The sequence below is a fragment of the Typopeltis vanoorti genome, chromosome 4 (genome assembly GCF_054136105.1).
Source record: "Typopeltis vanoorti isolate ZY-2024b chromosome 4, IOZ_Tvanoo_1.0, whole genome shotgun sequence".
Classification (NCBI taxonomy): domain Eukaryota; kingdom Metazoa; phylum Arthropoda; class Arachnida; order Uropygi; family Thelyphonidae; genus Typopeltis; species Typopeltis vanoorti.
In genome coordinates this window covers 37897723-37915981 of record NC_143552.1, presented here as the reverse complement: position 1 = coordinate 37915981, position 18259 = coordinate 37897723, and the positions used below count along the sequence as shown (strand labels likewise).

Genomic DNA, 18259 nt, shown 5'->3' with positions numbered 1-18259 from the left:
AACAGGTAAGATTCCGCCGGAATGGAAAGAATGTATTGTAATCCCATTGCACCAGGGTGGTGCAAAGACCGATGTATCCAACTATCGACCAATTAGCATCGCAGGAGTGGTGGTGAAGATTTTGGAAAAATTGGTTAGGCCTCGCATTCAGAAATGGATTGACAGTGAATCTCTACTTTGCAATAAGCAACATCGATTTACTAAGGGAAGGTCATGTTTTAGCAACTTGCTCACATTCTATAACAATGTTACCATTGAAGTAGACAAGCTGAATCCTCTTATCAATGAACTTCATTGATAAGAGTATTCAGCCATCCTCTTATCAATATATTAACGTTGATAAGAGGATGGCTGAATGACAGATATTAAAAATTGATATACGACGGATGTGAGTGTGCAAGATTTAAGGTACAAGTCGTGTACCAAAAGGATCAGTGATTGATCCACTCTTATTCAATATGCACATTAATGATATTGGTAAAGATTTGACAAGCGACATACAGCTATTTGCTGATGATGAAAAGATAGGAAGGGTAATCGGGAACACTACTGATATGCAGTACTTGCAGAATGATTTGAATAAGCTGGAATTGTGGGCATGGGAAAATGAATGTCAGTTCGATGTCAGTAAATGTAAAGTCATTCACTTTGGCGTTATTAGATATCCAATGTTGTATTATATTATATTGGTGGGATTATGCTAGAAGAAAGTGATGGGGCTGGGGATCTTGGTGTGTTAGTAGATATGAAGTTCAGGGGCCATGTAGCAAAGATTGCAAATTGAACTCAAAAGGTAATTGCAATGCTGAAAAGAACGTTCACATGTAAAGATGCCATTTTGTCTCTTTATAAGGCCTTGACAAGATCTCACTTGGACTATTGTGCGCAGGTCTGGTTTCTGATATATTGGAGATAGTACATAGGAGAGTGTTAAAAATGGACCAGGATTGTGGAACACTGAATATGAAGAGAGATTGAGAATTTGTAGACTGCAGACAGGAGAAATAGGGGGTTATATGATTGAGACATACAAACTTCTGAAAGGGTCATACAAGATTTCAATTTATGGAAGTTTTCAATTTATGAAGGGTGGGGAAAGGACAAGAGAACATACTTAGAAGCTGATAATGAATGCCGCTAAGAAGGGGGTGAGGGCTAGATTTTTCTCATAGGGTGGTTCGAGATTGAAATGGATTGCCATTGGATGTTGTGAGTGCACGTAATATGAAAGAATTCAAGAATAAGTGTGATAAGCTGGTGCGTGTAGTATGTGGCCTCTCTCGATGAGTCTCTGACTCCCTGGAGGTCTCTCTTAATAATAATAATAAACTTGAAACTTTAATGATATTTTTATGCTTTTTCAATCACAAAATGAATCAACACCACTGCTACATAACGATGATAATAATAAAACACTATTCGAAATATTTAAAATTCTGCTGCTATCTATCTAAGCCAATCCATAATGATTCGGCCATAATGATTTTTAAGGCCGAACAAGTGTAAGGAAAGAGGGGAGAACACTGCTCTGCTTTTGCTTTATATCCATAAAGGTCTACAATATTCCTACAGTTGTTGAGTAGCGCCTACAGTTCCTATTTCTCGGAATTGTACGAACTATATTGTTGATATTCCTAATACTTTTTCAGTATAGTTGCAAATGTTTTGTCGGTTTGGCTGAGTATGTACTGTACTCGCTCTCCAACCATCAGGTTGTGGGTTCGGATCCGACCGTGAGTGTTTTTGTAAATCTTTAGGTGGTATATGAGTTTCATCGTCCCGGTAAATTAAAAAAAAAATCAAGATTCCTGCACGATAAGTCTACCTGTAAAAATGATATCAATATTGCCACTTCTTCCTATAGCCTTCTGAATCAATGCAAATACACTTCTGGATAATTTTTGCATACGCAATGAACAGTTTTAATTACTTTACAAACATAAATAAAAATTATTAAGTTCTTCGTGGAATCTCACAAAACGAAACCCTGCACAATACTCTGTTCTTCTTCTTGCTGATTCGTAGCCATTCAACCCTCCCGCTATCACATGTTTCGCAGCATGCAAATTATTGAGATATATATACATTAATCTGTATGTCATTAAGGTCTCATGCCGTCAATTAAATATGTAGAAACAAAGAAAGAAAATAAACAGTTAACCCCCCCCAAAAAAAAATAAATGTATTATAAAACTACAAAAGAAAATATAAGTAGTAAACCGAAGGATGGTGCAAATCATAAGCAGTAAGGAATGATAATAGTAAGGAATAGGGTGAAATGTTTGTTTCCTTATGAACCAAATATTTTGAAAGTTTACCTCGGGATTCTTGTGTTAATACATAAACATCGGGTTAAAAGTTCTCTCTTTCGTATCAATTTATTTGTGCTGTATGTATGCACATTCTAAAATGTGGGTTATGGCAGAGAAGAAACCGAAGATCTGTGGACTGACATGTATGCGATGGATGAAGATAAATCGATATCTCTGGGAGGAAGAAAATGATCCGGTAGAAAGGTTAGGTTTCTCAATGCGGATGGGTTTGATATTCTGATATCTCCGCGCAGTTTCGTAGTTCAGGACGGATTGTTCCCAAAGGTTTAGGGTAGGGTAGCATCCATAGGCTAAAGAATTTATATATTTTATTTTTATTTACGCAGTCTATTTCATGTCATGAGAAAGATGGTATAATTTAAATTGTTAAATTTCTGTTGCTTATGAAACTTCCAAACTAAATTTATTTACATTTATGGAAACCGTACATAAACATTAATAAGCATAACGTGAATGGAAATAACAAATCAGAAATGGGGAACTGGCCGAGTTCCCTCCCCTGGGCACTCTGCCAGTTTCAGAAGCATTCGAAAAAGAGCACCAAAAATTTGAAGACAGTGTGTCAGAATTAATGAAATGTGATATTGGAATAAATTTATTTCAATCGCTATATCTAAATGATTCGCATATTTGCATTCAATGAAAAACACGCCTAGTTGACAAATAAAGGAACTTGTATATAAGCTTCCTTGACTATTTCAACTGAAGTTGAGTTAGCAGATCTTATACGAGGATAGCTATTTTGTTTTTCTCAGAATCTTTCGTCTCTCATCCGACATACAATAAATCGACCAAAGAACATACGCAATTTATGAGAAATACTCTTTGGACTGTAGACGGCGCTGTGTGTAGATGAAGGTTAAGTAATGTAGACGGGGTTGATTGATTGTTTAGAGCACCCTCTGGTAACAAGTCCTTGGACTCCTTAGAGATATCACGTAATAATAATAATATCAATAACCATTTTTAAAAGAAGCTGAGGACTCTTTTAGGATTAATCATTACATTCAGTAATATAGTTTCACTGCTTCTAACGGAAGTAACTGATAACGTTCTACAATATTAATGAATGATCCGAATAACTTCAGTATGCTTATTTGAATAATACATAATTATAGGAGGAGAACGAATATATCTGGCAATGTGTTTATCTGCACTGTATAATATATATAAATATACTGTAAGTATATTTAAGGAATTTTTTATGGAATTAGTTATCAGCATAAAAATGGTGTGTTCCTTTTGTTCATTATTTTGTTTCATTATTTTATATTTTTTACCACCCTTGTCACTGTTGGCAGTACAGTTAAGTTTAATATTTACTTTCAATAAACTAAATGGGAGAGCAAAAATCCGTTATTTGAAAAATGCATTTCTTAATAAACTTGTTTAATGTTATGCCTAAATGCGTGTGAAATTATTCCAATAATTTAGAAATCAATTTAAGAATTTTTAAGATGAAATATTTAACCTGATTCAACCTACTGTTTATATACCAATCTATAATGGGTATTATATCTGTAATCTGATATTCTCCTTATGATCATGTTTACTTTAAAAAATCAGATTTTATTACCATTTGATTTTTTATAAATTAATTTGTGATTCAGTTTTCAAATATTTTTAATATTCGTACAAATATAGAAGTAGGATATTCATTACGGTTATTGCAAAATTAAAAAAAATGCAAAAGGCATTATGCCGTTTGACTTTTTTGCGGGCTTAGTTTTTATCTAAAACTAATTACATAAATTGTGTGTTGCGTATAGAAGTTTTTAATATATTAATGTAATCAAGTGTTGTACACATAAACAGTGAGGCGGTTATTTATGAATAAAACATTGGTTGTTGGAAAGAAAAGAAATCATTCTTGAAATATTAATTGCAATTAAAGATATTGCGGGTATTTCTTAATCCGACTTTATTTATTCGTCAAATACATTTAAGAATTTTCTTGCTGTGCTAACATTGAGAGAAACTGTATCAAATGATGTATCCATTACCTAAATAAGTTTAGGATCGTTAAAGATTTATTAGGATAACGTTAAAATGATGTGCAGAAAGAAATAATGTGCAATTTCCAAAGAGTGAGATTCTCATTAATTCATGTATACCAAAATTTTGTTTTGCTCCAGTTTGTTCGGTTATACACACAGGATTTACTCTGTCACGAAGCATTAATCTGCCATCTCAATCTTTACAAATGGATATACCGTATTCACAAATCTGTCACTATCTCCTTCAGACTTGGTAGATTGAAATAACAGATTGCGTGACTAAAACCAGTGCGTTCATACAAAACACAGTATTGCATTTGTCAAAGAAATGGTTAATATTGACTATACAAACCCCGCCTAGTTAACTTTTATAATGTACTTACATTTACCCATGTGCAATGACTACATTTAAAATTGTATCCATTATTTATCAAACAACTATAATTTGTACGGATATTGCACGTCACGTAAAGCTCATGCGTAACTCAAAATATTTCATAGTAGAGCGATCATGTTTTCATCATAATATTTCTTTATTTTTTGATATAAAGTTCGTAAATGCAGATAATGTTTTTGCTGTTTCTGAAAATATTTTAATTGGTCGAATATGATTTTTCGCATATTATTGAAAGTAAATTATGGTTATCTGTGTGTCTTTTTGTGGTGTACCTGTCTCGTAATTTACAAAACTAATTTCAGATATAAGAATTTCTGTTGTACATATGAGAGTTTGTTAGTTTCATAAGTTACGGAAGAACCATATATTCATATGCTTATTACAAATTTTTCATATGCGTATTATGAACAGAACAATTGTTATTCTACAATTGTTCTGTTTATCCTCTTGAAGAAGTGGTGATGGTGGAGGATTAAGCTCTCCAGTTTGAGTTGCAAAGGTGTTCTTCGATACAGGCTTTTCCCTCTAGTATAAAATAAGAATAAAGAGTGTATCTATCTGATCAGGAAATGAAGGCAGTGGCTTTTGATAGCAGCTATAGGATGATCACGAGAATTATCGTGACCAATATAATCAAAATCAGACTATAGGTAGGTTTTAAGAATCTCAAGGAAATAGCTCCTTTCACTTTCTCATTAATCGTATTAATTTAGTAGGTATTACCTAATAATTCATCCGTTATTATTTTAAATTCTCTGTCTCTAGGCACGTTTAGCAAGTTTAATCTTCTTAATGCTGGGAGAGGCAACGTTATTTTCAATATAGTGAACGTTATTTCACACAGACCCACCGTCTGCTCTGTTTAATCTTCCTTCTATACAACGTCACACTCTACACACTTCTCCATTTACAATAATCTACACACAACGCCATCTACCGCCCACTAATAGTAGTATTGTATGTATGATAAAGAACATGAATTTCAGGGATAAAAAAATCTTGCTATCCCTATATTAGATCGGCTAGTTCTTAGAAATCGAAAAACTCTATAAGAAGATTTCTCTCGTCACGATGATAATTCAGATCTTTTCCATTCAAAGGAATTGCAATTCCTTGTTGTTGTTGTTGTTGTTCCAGTTGTGTTAGGAATGTCCTAATCTTTCACACCGTTCTCTGTGTGTCATGTTACATTGCACTAGTACAATTTTAGACTATTTTTATATGATAATATGTGATAAATAGCAAACGTGGTTGTTATTCTTCATGAAATTACTTATGGAGAATGTAAAGGTTGTATTCTTTGACGATGCCGTAATTGTACGATTATTTTTCCTTACTAATATTTAAAAAAATAAAATAAAATAAAACTCATCATTGATGGAACCCATTCATTAAATTATTTTTAGTTTACAGTTTCAGTTGGTCATAATTATGCTTTCTCTTTTTGAGAAATCTCTTTTTATGAGTGATACTGTTAATAAAATCAGTGACTTCTGTTTCTAAGTCACTATTTTAGCTGCATCTGGAAATTCAAAATTAAAAGAAACACACACACACACAACACACACGAAAAAGTTTAGATGGAGATACATTTTATCAAGCAAACAAACTATAACTATAGCATAATAAATAAAGACTTAAACACTCGAATAAAAAAATAAAGATGAAATAAATTTATTCCAATATATTCAGATTTATAAGGCAAATGTGTATGACAGTGATTATTTGTTAATTGGAGCCATTGTTAGGGATCGAAATAAACAGCAGAACAGCAAATATATTTCAATACGTGTGAATCAGCCGATATGAATTATTTACGAGTATGATAAAATGTTTACGAAATACAAACTAGAATATATGCATCTAGTAGATCTTATCATTCATTATACCTGGAGCATAACAGACCATGATGTAAAAGCCTTACAAATCTTTGAAAATGAAATCTTTAGAAATATCTTTGGATCCTTAAGAAATAACATAAAAGATGAATGGGAAAGAAAATATAATCAAGAGCTATACCAATTCCATAGATTCCCATTACTGACTGACGGAATCCATGCGTGAAGATTGAAATGGTTTGGACATGAAAGAAAGAACATTGGACAGAAAGAATGGGTGAAGAGGTAAGATGAGGAGAACGCTGAATGGTAAGCATCCCAAAAGATCCACATTTTAACGGGACCGATAATAATCAAAGAAGTGGGTACTTGCAGCAAAGAATCTTAGTGGTTCAATAATCTGCAAGAAAAATAATCTCGTGATGAGTACATATTTACCTTGTATTATTATTGAATTTGTTTGTGACTTTCTTATTTTTTTACTTGTTTAAACGAATATTCATAACACATGGCATTGAAACTGACGGTATGATTATTATTTTCATTTTTTTATTGACTGTGCTTTAGTTGTTTAATTGCGCATTTGTTTTGAGAAACAAACACATTTGAGAGGCCTTCATTATGTAGAAATTGTGTCCATTCATATCTATTGCCTGTGAAAACGACTCAAAAGCATTCAAATGTGTTGACTAATTCAACAACGTTGAGAAGGTTCATTTTCCTAAAAAAACTTAAATACAAACGGCTTAACTTGGAAATATATTTTATAATTATCATTACTATGATCATTTACGAAATTTCACCTCTTTTTTTTTATTTTTAGTTCAATAGACGTCTATAGACGTCAAGATTATCATGGATGCGAAGTGCATATTAAAATTGCAATACCATTGATATTGCATTGAAATATATGATGGATACGAAGCGCATGAGGATACGTATTTGACCCATAATGGCCGGTAAGGTGGTTAACCAGTAGTCGTAATTCATGAAAAATTACTGAACGAAGTGCGATCAAGACAACAGCAATAAGTTCTCTAAGCGTTTTCAATTATCTCCATTTGTTGGATAATTACTCATTATATAACAATTATAAACTTTTTGTTTCTCCATTAATTGTACTTCAAGACGACGATTAAAATATTCTTTATAGATTTCCCAAATGTGTTCGCAATGTAGATGTTTTCCAATCTCTTCCAGTGCAGTAAAAGCAACTTATTACTCTGATTGTCTCCGAGCCTTTTCGGCTACCTCTTATTACCGCCTTTACCTTGGGGCCATATTTTACTCGACAGAAAGAAATGTTGGTTGTCTCGTAGTGCTCCAAATAATTCTCTCAGCTAGTCGACTTGATGAGTACAATTTGCTGTCCTTATTTTTCGCTTCCACAGGCTACGTTCCTTTCTAAAGACAGACTAGTGGAAATCGATTTTAATATTCGTCATATCTATGAATTCGAACGCAAATATTTACTTGCTGTCGTAGGAGTGTGTGTACTTCTGTTTATTTTGCCACCAGCATTCAAGATTTTGATGTTGATCAATATTTTCCATTAAGACGGGATGTATTTTAATATATTAAAAATACACTTCACTAGACGTCTATTCATTATTTTTTTTGTTCCGAAGTTATGCTACCATTCCACGTGTTAAAATGGGAATAAAATAAATTAGCATAATTATTTTCATTTGTAGTGTTTGTTTTTAGTGACAGAAATAACCTGGTCAGTATCTCAATAGATTATTGGATATTTGATTGGATTCTAACCACTTTGCACCGTGAGTTTTAATTATGCAAAAAAGATACCGAAAGAAAAAGAAATATGGTTCAATCATTTAATTATTAAGCGTAAATTTATAAATTTCATATTTATCATGCAATTAATCTAAAGTATTAGGAACAATAGAATATCTTCACCTCAAGTAAACCATCAAAGGATATCACATATATGGTGATAGCATCGAACTCTTTTGATCGTTTAGACAACTATTCTTATTTATTTACTAAAATAAAGAGTCAAAAAACTTCATTTCGGCGATTCTAAATTATATTAGTAAAGTGGATATTAAATACGGCATTATTTCAAATCCGAATGTAGAGACTATGAAAGTTTCGTAACTTATGTTGACCAGAGAGTTTACGGGCATACACTCTCCGGCATTAACGAGTTACCTTAGCGCGGACAACTTAGCAGACATAGGCGACGTCTAAGCATCTATATGTTCGTCTTTTATTAGTCCATTATTATTATTATTATTATTATTATTATTTCGGGCAACTCCAAGGAGTCGACAGACTGACTCATCGAGGGAGGCCCTAACATCATGTCAAGAACAAATATTCGACATTCACACAGTAATTATCACACCTCGCCTTGAACTCATTCACGGTCATAGCACCCACAACAAACTCTGGTAGCTTATTCCACTCATTCACCACTCTCCAAGTAAAAAACCTACTCTAACACCCCCTGCTAACCACATTCTTGCCCAGCTTTCATGTATGGCCCCTAGTCCTCCCACTACCAGTCCTATTCTCAAAAATATCTTCTGGATTAATCTTATAGAAACCCTTCAGTAATTTGAATGTCTAAATCATATCACCCCTTTTTCGCCTATCAACCAATTTTTACAACCCACAAATCTTCAACCTGTTCTCATAAGGTTCATTCTACAGACCTGCCATCATCTTGGTAACTCGCCTCTGGATCCTATCCACCTATCCACCCCATCAAGAAGAAACCCTGGCGCCCATATCTGGGCACAGTAGTCTAGATGGGGTCTTATCAAGGCTCGATAAAGGGGAACAATAACTTGTTTGTCTCTGCTTGTTAAAGTATTTTTCAGCAACCAAGTGATTTGATGAACTGATTTAGCCACTTTTACAATGTGTCCCCTAAACTTCAACTCCATATCCACCAACACTCCCAAATCCCTGACCTCATCAACCTCCTGGAGTACGGTTCCACCAATGTGATATACTGCTGCTAATCTTTTCACTCCAAAATGCATAACCTTACACTTTGCCACATTAAATTGACATCCATTTTCCCTAGTCCAGTCCTCAAAACTATCCAAATCATCCTGCAAAATTTTGACATCCTGTGCACTCACAATTGCTCTACCCAACTTTGCATCATCAGCAAACAAGTGAACACTTCCTCTCAGATCCTTTCCTCTATCGTTAATGAACAAATTGAAAAGTAGTGATCCAAGAACATAACCTTGCGGCACACCACTAGTCACAAGCCGTCCTTTGGACTCCACTCCTGAATAAACCACTCTCTGGTATCTCTCCATCTCACCAACCCTATATCCATCCCCATCTGCTCCAGTTTACTGATTAGAATTCCATGTGGTATCCTGTCAAAGGCCTTGGCAAGGTCCAGTAGAATCACTGTAAACCCATTACCCTTATCCAGGTCAGCCGTCACTGTGTTATAAAACGTGAGCAAGTTACTGAGGCATGATCTACCTTCACAAAACCATGTTGTCTCCCATACAGTATCCCATTTTCATCTATCCAATCCTGTATTCTTCTCTTGACTAATTTCTCCAAGATCTTGACAACGATTCCTAATCGGTCGGTAATTTACAACAGCAGTCTTGGAACCTCCTTTATGCAGTGGAACTATTTTCCCCTCTTTCCGCCCCCTCGGGCTAATCCAGACCCGAGACTCAAACAAAATGGTCAAGGGTACTGACAATTCTTTAGCCGCTTCACGTATAACACGAGCTGGAATACCATCCAATCCCACAGATGTATTGACATTGAGGTTTTGCAATAGACTGCTCACCTCCCCTTCATTCACCACAATTCCCGTATAATCTATTGGTTCATTCATTTCTGCAATGTCACCACCTGGAAGATATATTCTTGTAAAGTGCTCGCTCAGTAATTCAAATATATCAACTGATTCGGTTACCTCCCTACCATCGGCATTCATTAAAATCATTCTGCCACATACGTATTTCTTTTACTTGCAACATATCGAAAAAACTGTTTAGGATTCTCTTTAGCCCTACTTGGCCAATGTTCTTTCGTAATCCTTTTTTGCTTTTCTTACCACACTGGTTACCCTTCTGGCCTGCGCTTTATACCGTTCATGTGCCTGTGGGTCACCTTTCTCCTTAAATTCCCTCCATAGTTGTTTATTTTTTTGCAGCTCAAGCTTAATGGTGTTATTCATCAATTTAATCCCTACTTGATTTATTATTCGGACTCTAGGTATACAGTCAGCCATTGCTTCATGCAAACACTTCTTAACCGCCTCCCATGCACTATCCACTTCTAGCCATTGCAGTTGTACATGTCATGGCACTGAACCAATCAATCTCCTAAGCTTGTCATACTTACCAGCCCGATAATTCCACATGTACCCTGTCTTAATTGAAAATTCTACACCTTTAGCCACCCCCCAAGTCAAGACCCTATGATCACTCTCACCAATTGGTGGCAACGTGGTCATATTCGTTACAGCTAAATTCTCAGATGCAGTTACCAGGTCAAGCACTCTCTGACCCATAGTATTTTCCATTACATGCTGCTGCAGATAGTTATCTCTTAATAACCGCATAAAATCCAATTCCTTCCTCCCGTGTGTCCTCTCTTCCTCCCAATCAATGTTACCATAGTTGAAATCTCCCATAATAATTACTCTCTTTCCACTCATTTCTTCTATTTGCTTATGCATACTATCTCCACCATCTATTCCATCACCTGGTCTATAGCAGCACCCAACTGTATATTTTGTTCTGCTAGTTTCAATCTCACACCAAATAGCCTCAAATGTGCTCTTTTCTCTATCCTGCAGTTCCACTTGTATTCTTGGCTCATCAGCTATCATCAATAACACTCCTCCCCCCCATTTTATTCTCCCTGTCACTCCTGAACACACCATACCCCTCACATTCAATCCCACTAGCCGTGTCATCTTCTGTCAGCCATGTTTCACTAATGCCAATAACCTGTGGTCTGGAAGTGCCAACCAAGGCCAAAAATTCTTCCTTCTTGTTCCTAATACTTCAGGCATTGGTATACATGAATTGCAGAAGCCGATTTGTCCCATTCCTATTTTGTTACCTTATACTAACTATCCCATTCTGATTCATGGTCTTTCCTACTAGCTTGGGCATACTACGCACATTCATACACTCAACTGTCTCCCTAAAATCTGCATATCTACTCCCCCTCCCCCTTAATAACTATAGTTTCCCTGATTCTGCACATTCACTTCCACTACATTCGACAACACCTTTTCAAATCTCCGTCCACTAAATCCATTGAAATGTAAACCATCCATTTTATATAAATCCTTTCTCCCATCGAACTCATTCCACACATAAACAAATTCCACACCACTCATCAAACATAATTCGCGCATAAAGTCATTAGCAATTATGGCCCTCCTTCTATACTCTTCACTGTCATACCGCGGAAAAACAGACTCACTATCCTAACTCTCTCACTCTTCTCTTTTGCTACCTCAAGCAATTCCTTCACATCCTCACTCATAGCCATCTTGTTTCCTTTCAAATCATTTGTACCTGCCACCACTATCAATTCTTTCACCCGCTGCTTTTGCATTCTAATTGACTCGCTTACATTCTTAACGTTCGCACCGGGTTGGTACGATTTTGTTAAACTCTCAACTAACACACCTCTTACTAAGGAATCTCCATACAACACTCGCTCTTTTATTTTGTTTACACTCACTATCATACTCTTATTTTTTCTATCATACTTTTGGCGATTATTAGTCGGTACGCTTGGTAAACATTTTTGCCAACGCTCCAGCTGCCGATTTGCCCTATGTATCGTTCCGCGTAATAATGCGATCTCATTCATTGGGTCAGTGTCATCATTTTTATTCTCCGATGATCCATTCGATCGTTTTGTATGTTTACCTTCATTCTCACTTGATAAGGTTTCACTGGCCTGACAGCTGTTTCGAACTGGTTGGTTCTCTTCAGAAACCAGGCAGAAACCTTACGAGAGCAAAAACTCTCATGCAGTACTAAGAAACTTAAAATGTCAGAGAAATGCATTTTTCGAAAGCGAACTCTCGGTCACTGAGTAAAAATATTTACTAAAATAAAGAGCCAAAAAGCTTCATTTCAGCTATGCAAAATTATATAAGTTAAGTGGATATTAAATCCAGCATCATGTAGAAACGTTCATAGTTTCTACATTCGGCTTTGAAATAATGCTGGATCTACCACTTATATATTCTTATTTAATTATTTTTTTTATCACATTGAACAAGAGTCATTTTTTTACGTATGCAAAAGGAGAATACTAGAATGATGCTATCTAAAGAACTTAGATAGCATTCCCATCCGATTTTACACTTTTTGCTAGATAATATATGCCAGAGGTACATCACGAAAAGTAAAGACTGGAGAGATCTAAAAGAACCTTTTGTTTTTTTTCGAAAATAACCTCTAAAGGAAATATTTATTTTGCAAAAATGATACACGACCGTGACTCACTCTGAAGCGTTCTGTAAAGACTACTCTTGGAACCACCGACAATTTACATACCAGATATCGGGTGTTTGATTTTCAGGATGAACTGCCCAGTCCTCTGTCAACAGTGGTGCAGCCCAACACTAATAATAATGAAAAATGGATAAATTGGAATTAACTGTTAAATTAAAAGTTATTTTTAAAATTATACCAATCTTAAATTCCATGTCAAATATATAATATAAATAATAATAAATGCAAATGTAAATAAATATTCTCGATTTGTGATACTGGTTAATAAACTATGATTTATATTGACGGTATAATACTTATTAATTTGTGTTTTAAGTATATACATAAAAAGTATATACAAGAAACTAAGAGAAAGCCAAAATCTGCACAGAACATTAATTTGATGAGCTAATAAAAGGTGTCACTCCGAAGTTGATAATGCTTAAGACTTAGCTTACTAGTCCATCATTTTTCCCAGTAACAAATGCAGTTCTTATTAGAGTACAATGCACTGTTTCGTAATATTTAAAATATATAACAACATCGAATCCTCATCGCTATGAAAAACATCTGCAATTTTGGTGGTTTTGCATTAAATACACGTGTAAATGAAGCACGTTCTGAGCATTTCATCGGTAATATGTTAGTTATTTTTTGCAAGAAACTAACGAAAACAAGAAAACTGGAAAGCAAAATATTTTCGTAAGTACACGGTTTGCCTGGTAAACCAGAACTGCAATGGAAGCAATCTGTTCTTCTGCGTCTTGCCATACACTGTTCATTTGTTGCTCACTGAAATCGAACCAAAATAAATTACATGTCAAAAACTTGCTTCTTTGTTTTTTTGGCAATTCCCGGTACAAGACGAACGATCTGACAAAACTCACTTTACGGTAGTCGACTCCGTACACTGCATATACCCATTCAAGAGCGTTCATATTTCTTCATAGGCTATAAACGTGGCATCGACAGGATGCACAAAAGCAATAAAACATGTGTGTTCGATATTTGTATCTTTTAGTGCACTGCTTTCCGATGTCTGTGTAAGAAATCCCTCCTGTCTTCTGATAATGTTTTTTGAAATAACATGAAAAGTGTCAAATCATTCTTCTTCCACTTTCTTTTTTTAAAGTGCTCATTATTTTAAAGTGAGATCGTTGCAAAACATGCAAAACATATATACGATTTTACTATTATAAACAATTATCTGTCAAAATTACACAGCATTGCTACCATAGTTTATTCTTTAAAAAATAAACGTAAAGCTTTCATACCTGAATAGCTTTCTTAGAAGCATTATTTTTCTGATTCACTTCTCAACTCCTAGACAGTACATCGATATAACAAGTTAAAAAAAATTAAGAGATTTCTGTCGGGGTTCGATTTTTCGATAGTAGAATTCATGATATTTTTCGAAATATTTTCGAATTTTACAAAAAAAAAAAAGTACATTTTTATTATAGTAAAAGTTTGAAAGCAATGCCATCACTCTAAAAATGCTATACTTTGTGTTATAAAATCAAATATTTCTGTGTATTTGATTGTCTGTGTCTTATGATTTAGCAACGGCCGAAGCTATAAATCAAGAGAATTTGGTGATGGGTTGTCTAAAAGTGAAGTGTAAGCGTACAGAAAAGCAAATAAAAAGACATTTATGTTTATATGATTCACCTTAAATCCTGCCAGTTCTCTATAAGACCATTTAATTGTGTATAAAGTTTCTTGCATCTTAGATAGAATTCGAACCCAAGTCTACATGGGTTCGAATTCTACATGGGTTCGAATTCTACATGGGTACGCTACATGGACGGAATATTAATTAACAGACACATAAGACCGAGATCCATCTTTGATCTCAGCTTAAAACAATCGGCATCAACAATTTATGCAGAGACATAACTTTCTTGTCAGATGGAGAGGTCGTTCAAAATTTGACGGTGATGGTGGGTCTCACTGGTGCAATCTTGCATGATTTAAATAAACAACGCCTGACTAATATTATAGATTATAGTATTTCGCTCAACAAATCACTCAAATATGCAGCAAAATGTGTAATTTTATCTCTTAACTAAATATAGAAAACTGAAATATAGTATACGTCGCTGAGACAATAAGGCATTTCTCAAATTTTAAAGTGGCGAAATCTCATTGCCTTTTCTCACTTTGAAGTGATAAAATAACCTGTTTGACATATCAACAAGTGATTGCTACCAGGATAATCATGCTTCGTATAGGATCTATAATATTCCTAAATATTTTGTTTTTACACTTTTTAAATTTTGTAATAGCTTCATAGTAACAAATCGTAATAATTCTACAATTGCTACAAAATGCAACGTAATTAATACGTGATTTTGAACAAAGTATGAAAAATATGTGATCTATTCAAAAAATATTCTGACTGAAGTGAGAGGATTTGGGATTTACAATCCTTTACGTCTCCCCTCTGCAGCAACTCGTTATGCACATCCTTCTGACACTGGTGGAAATATTTATAGAAATCCCTTTTTGATAGAAGTTTCTCTTCTGGTGATGTCTTCTTTGAATTTCCTTTGAATGTCATAAAACGTGACCTTTCAAACATGCCATTCACAGGAACAAAATTATAAAAAAAAGTATACAGAACAGTCTTCTAAGAATGTAAAGGCTGGTGTATTTGTGATGGGATCGGGGTTTGGATCGAAATATTACTCCTCCTTTATTAGCAAACACACATATGCCAGAACTTGAGCCTCGTTTTAAAATAAACTTTATATAAATTCCGACTTATTCTGTTATTTCTCGGACTTCCTATTTTGTTATTATTCGACCATTAAAGAAATTACTGTATGCATATTCTTAAAGTAAAATTAACAGAAGAAAAATATCTTATATTCTAAATAAAAATTATAACTCGAAAGGAAAAGATATACCTGACAGCTATTTAATACCTCAAAACTTATTAGATTTAAAAATGAGATCGAAATAGATCAAAAAAGTTCTATATATGTGATTGCGATGAATGACTAGGGAAAGGAATAATATGAATGTCCATCTTTGATAATTTTAAACCCAATTTGCATGTCCACTCTATCAATCTTAACAGATTGATAGAGTGGACATGCAAATTGGGTTTAAAATTTAATACGGACAAATGCCAGTAATTCGAACAATATGCGATTTGCTAAAATAATATTGGACCGATTTAAACTGAATGGCCACATTTTAAAAGAGTTAATTCAGCAATATGGGTATTTGATTTGAAAGGGATTTAAATTCAATAATTATTGATAAGAGAGATAGTAAATCCCTAGAAGGTTGGGTTTAATTAAAAGAAGATTCCTTTGAAAAGGATCTAATTTATGATGGTGTTATACAAATCTATGCTCATGCCAGTATTGGATTATGACTCCCAACTTTACTCATCCAGGGTTTAGTGAGTGATGGATGGTGTTCAGAAGTAACCGAAGATTCTAAAATGGTAGGTAATCCAAGGTGTTCATAGAAGACTTTCTTAAGAAAGATTTTAAGCATCGATGTGAAGTCAACAGCTTCTACACACAAAAGAAGCTTAGTATCGAAGACACTTTACGCACAAACTTTGTTTGCTTAATATTCGTGTTAAAAGGGATTGCATCGTGGTAATTTATGAGAATCAACCGATTAGTTATAATTTGTGGAATTTCTGAACCAGGGAACGCAGAGGTCATTAATTTTGAATCTTTTTTGCATTTGAATGAACTAGACTCTTATATACAGCATTATAAAAAGATGGAGATGTTGAAAAGGTAATATATTACCAGAGGCAATACAAAAGCACTGCTTTATTTATATATTTTTTCTCTGAAAATATAATTTATTTAACAATCTTTTCCTTTTTACACGATTAATCTTTAATTTTTCGGGGACGTTCTATTATGTTTCAACAGTCTCCATCATTCTATACACGTTTTCCATTGCTGAGTGAAATGCTGCTTGACGATGTCGTAAAAGTCTTTACTCCACGTTGAAAGCTCTTCAGTTGTTTTAGATCCTCGGTTACGTCAACCGCAAAATGCCATTCTCAGAGGGCCACAGGTGAATTGATCTTACCAGTTTCGGTAAGATCAATCCAGCAAATGCTGCAGTTATGTCATTGGTATGCAACTTGGTGAAATACGAATATCTCTGACCTCGGTTTTCACACTTACAGTAGCTAACCCAGCGATGATGTTTCCACGTGAACAGTGCTGTCTTAAAAAAAAGTTTTCAAATGGGATGAATTTGCATGAGACTATCAATCACCACTCTGCTTTGTATTCGCATCTAGAACAACTACCATTTTGAACTACTTGTGTGCTGCGCTCATTTGGACGATCGCAGCGCCACCCAATATGGTAGAACTAAAGAGTATTACTGCCTACTCTGTGACATTAGTTTTCTCTGAGCTGGAATTGAAATTATGTCATACTGCTCCTCGTAAGTCTGTTAGCGTTTTGTAAAACCTGGACTATTCTTTTGGACGGTTTCCATGTTTCACTGGATGAAAAATTAAAATCTCGATTTTGGGTAAGAAAGCCGCTGTCACTTCCGTGGAGGTAGCTAATTCACCTTCAGTTGAAAAACACAGAGCATCGTCGATACAGAATGAACTAAATAATAATAATAATAAAACAGTGAAGAGTTTCCAGCTGGGTAGGCCGAGTGGTTGAAGTACTCGATCTCCAACAAGCAGGCTGAGGGGTCGAATCCTAGTTACAGTTCGAATGCGGGTTACAGTTTCCCTGGGCATGGATGTTTGTGACCGTCATTAGGTGGAAGATGAAATTCATCGCCCGATGTGAGATTACTGATCCGCTTATAAGAGGCTTCGAGTGGCTTGAAAAAGTCATGTTTGGTCTCTAGAGCCAGGATTTCTGGATTATAAAAATATAACTAAATAAAAATAATAAACCATTACTAAATTCCTTAGCCTACCCGCACTGCTGATGTACTGTAGGTTTCTCAACAACTCATGGCTGGGAAACATTAAAAAGTACCTTTTTTAATTGGAAAATATGTGGAATGATTTACAGCAAATTCTAATAGAAATTATTAATTGATGAACCGCAAACAGAGAACTGTTATCACAACAAGGTAGCTTAAATAAAGATGCGTACCGATTATTAGACTTAACAGTATTGAAGGTATTGAATTTGTTGGTGTGTATAAATGTAACATAATAAAAAAAAATGTTTAAAAATATTAAAATAAAGCG

General features: G+C 34.7%; 1 long non-coding RNA gene across 1 annotated transcript in view; it reads right to left on the bottom strand.

The window, feature by feature from the left end:
• LOC150107234 (uncharacterized) overlaps positions 1-18259 on the bottom strand; it is a 182436-nt gene that overhangs the window by 151407 nt on the left and 12770 nt on the right. The window contains exon 2 of the long non-coding RNA XR_016548226.1: positions 13108-13175. This is a non-coding gene — a long non-coding RNA (uncharacterized LOC150107234). The remainder of the gene's footprint in view (positions 1-13107; positions 13176-18259) is intronic.